At 26.1% G+C, this 3298-nt stretch overlaps 1 non-coding gene across 1 annotated transcript; it reads right to left on the bottom strand.

The window, feature by feature from the left end:
- Positions 1 to 2877: 2877 nt before the first annotated feature.
- TRNAS-GCU (transfer RNA serine (anticodon GCU)) lies at positions 2878 to 2959 on the bottom strand. The gene has a single exon. It is a non-coding gene; the product is annotated as a tRNA-Ser (tRNA).
- Between the last annotated feature and the right edge of the window lie 339 nt (positions 2960 to 3298).

The following is a 3298-nucleotide window of genomic DNA, read 5'->3' as shown; positions in this document are numbered from 1 at the left end:
TAATGGGGAGCAATGGGGTGGATATTAATTCCTCATTCTCATTCCCTTATAATAAATTTTTCCCATTCTCTATTTTCCATGGGTATCACCCTCCCCATTTCTTAATGGGTATGAATTTTCCCCCACCCACTTTAATCTCCATTTTTTTTTATATTTAATGTTAACAACCACTTTTTTATTTTTTTTATTTTTTTTTATTTTATTGTAAGGTTCACAACAAAAACTAAATATACCTTCAATCTTTTTTCTTTCTTTTTTAATATATTTAATGTTAACAATTTTTTTTTTTTTAAAGGTTCATAACAAAAGTTAAATATAACTTCAATTTTTTTTCTTTCTTTTTTAATATATTTAATGTTAACAACCTTCTCTTTTTTCTTTTCTTTTTTTTATAAAGGTTTTAGCTAAATATACCTTCAATCTTTTTTCTTTCTTTTTTAATATATTTAATGTTAACAACTTATTTATTTATTTATTTTTTATTTTTTTTAAGGTTCACAACAAAAGCTAAATATACATTCAATCTTATTTTATTTTATTTGGTTCAACAACAAAATCAAATACACATTAATTAATTAATTAAAAAGTTTGTTTTATAATAATCAAATATATAATTTTGAGACAATCAAATAAGTTTTAGTAATTGAAAAAAAAATGTGGAAGAACGTGGTAGATTAAAAAAAAATTACAACCATCTCTCTCTCACTCTCACTCTCACTCTCTCCCCTACATGTTACAAGAACCTAATTACAATGTTATAAGAGCCTTTTTTAAGAAATAAAATATGAAAAAACCTGTTTTAAGAGAGTGTTATAAGACCCATATTAAATTGCATCAGGTATAAATAAGGAATTGTTTGTTGATCTCTTAGCCACGGATATTTTAGACATTAAACCATCTTTCTCTTAGCAAATTTGAACCATTCATTTTAGTTTATCCAAAATCTAATTATACCTTTAACAAATCTGAACCACTCATTTTAAGATATCTATGCCTTACCACACCCAATCCATACTCCATCTTCTTCCTTTAGTCCCCCACGAAATTTGTTGTTTGTTACTTTTAAAAAACAAAAAATGTTTTTTCAATTAAATTTTTACTAATTTACTAATTTCACAACACCATCACCACTATTCTCACCTTCACTGTCATACTACCATCACCATAGCCACTACCATCATCACTGCCGCCATCACCCCACCACTATGTCATAACCTCTACTTTCACCTTCGTTCCATCACCACCACCACCACCAAATATAAAAAAATATATTTTTAATTTTTTTTATAAAAAATATTTTCCATTTAAATAAATGAAGCATAACATTGGGAAACAAGCTGATTTCAGTTAAATCTGTTCATAACTAAGAAAAATTCTTTTATTTTTAAAAAAATTATTTAGTAAGATTTTGTATCCCCTTTTTGTTTTTCCAGCAAATAAATCTTTGTACCCATCCTTTCTAACCAATCACGACTTATGCTTGTTTTGATTCTCTACAATTTCCTTATTTTCAAATACATTCATATATATATATATATATATATGTTGCATAAATTGTGTGATAACATAAAACAAATAAATTCATACTCGTTAATTGAAATTTTAGAACAAGCAAACCATTCTGAAAATTACAATACATAACAAAATAAAATAATATAGAAAAGCAAACTGAAACCTGCACTAGACAGTGTCCTTAATTTTTTAAATAAATTTAAAAAATTCTAGATATGCATAAAATTTGACAAGAATAATGTGACAATGTTAATTAATATGTATTTGATTTTATTGTTGAGCCAAATAAAATAAAATAAGATTGAATGTATATTTAGCTTTGGTTGTGAATCTTAAAAAAAAAAAAAAATGGTTGTGAACCTTAAACCTTAAAAAAAAAAAAAAATTAAAAGAAAAACAAAAGAAAAAAGATTGAGTGTATAATTAGCTTTGGTTGTGAATCTTAAAATTTTTTAAAAAAATGGTTGTGAACCTTAAAAATAATAAAAAATAATAAAAAAAAATTAGATGTATATTTAGCTTTGGTTGTGGATCTTAAAAAAAAAAAAAAATTGGTTGTGAACCTGAAAAAATAAATAAATAAATAAAAGAAAAAAGATTGAATGTATATTTAGTTTTGGTTGTGAATCTTAAAAAAAAAAAAAAAAAAAAAAAAAACATATGAGGAAATTAGTGGATACCCATCCCCTATGAATATTTAAAGAATATCACTTACCTTACCTAATGGATAAGAAAAAAAAGAAGAAATCAATGTATTTATGTTGGGTCTCCATAAATACCCACAGAATAAGTTATCCATTGCTATCCCTAGCGACCTCCTCCAACCCCTATTTGTATTTGTTAGAAACAACAATGATTCATCCCACTAAAAACATCACCACTAATAGCACTAATGCATTAAAAAAGTAAAAAAAAAAAAAAAAAACACAACTCCAAGACCAAAACATCACATCATTAATGACAGGATCCACTACCACCTAATTAGTGAGAGCACTAATTAGTGCTCCCAAGCATTTTTCTGTTAGAAAGCATTTTTCTGTTAGAAATCACCTCTTGTTGACAATCATTTCACGCCACTCACTCATTTATTTTCAAAATAAATTTTATAAAACATGTGTATACAAAATATTATTTTTATTTTTATTATAAAAAATAATAAACACAAACATGTTTGAATTTTCAGTATACAAAAAGCATCAAATGTAAACCGTTAGCAACAATTTTGGGGAAAACAATAATAAGAGGATTTGGGAAATTTCAATTCAATTTTTTGTTAATTTAATGATAACTTTGCATTTATTGGATCCAATAAAATAAAATTAAGGGAAAATAAAGTAGAGGTTTAGAAACAATAAAAAAGTAAAACGTCGCCTGAGAGATTCGAACTCTCGCGGGGAAACCCCATGTACTTAGCAGGCACACGCCTTAACCACTCGGCCAAAGCGACGGTTGTTGTCATCCATTGTGGTCATAATTTATTTATTCTTTATTTTTGAGCTAGATTAAAAGTTCACTTATTGGGTATAAATAAGAATACAAAAGTTAAATTTTTAATGAAAAACAATTAGTACGATCCTGATTTTTTTGACTTGTCATAGTGTTTAAATGGAATTGTTTTTTTTTTTGGGGGGTAAAAAATAGATTTGCCAAATGAGTTAATAAATCTTTTTTGTTTTTGGTATGTAGGTTTTACCACTTGATGTGGGTCTCAACCGATGCTATATTTAATTGGTACGTTTGTCAATTTTTCTAACGTTATTATAAGTAGAAAAATGTTTGAGACACT

Source organism: Camellia sinensis, chromosome 6 (assembly GCF_055761805.1).
Source record: "Camellia sinensis isolate YWXY chromosome 6, ASM5576180v1, whole genome shotgun sequence".
NCBI classification, from domain to species: Eukaryota; Viridiplantae; Streptophyta; class Magnoliopsida; order Ericales; family Theaceae; genus Camellia; species Camellia sinensis.
Note: the sequence above shows the minus strand (reverse complement) of the source record. Positions and strands in the feature narration are given on the sequence as shown.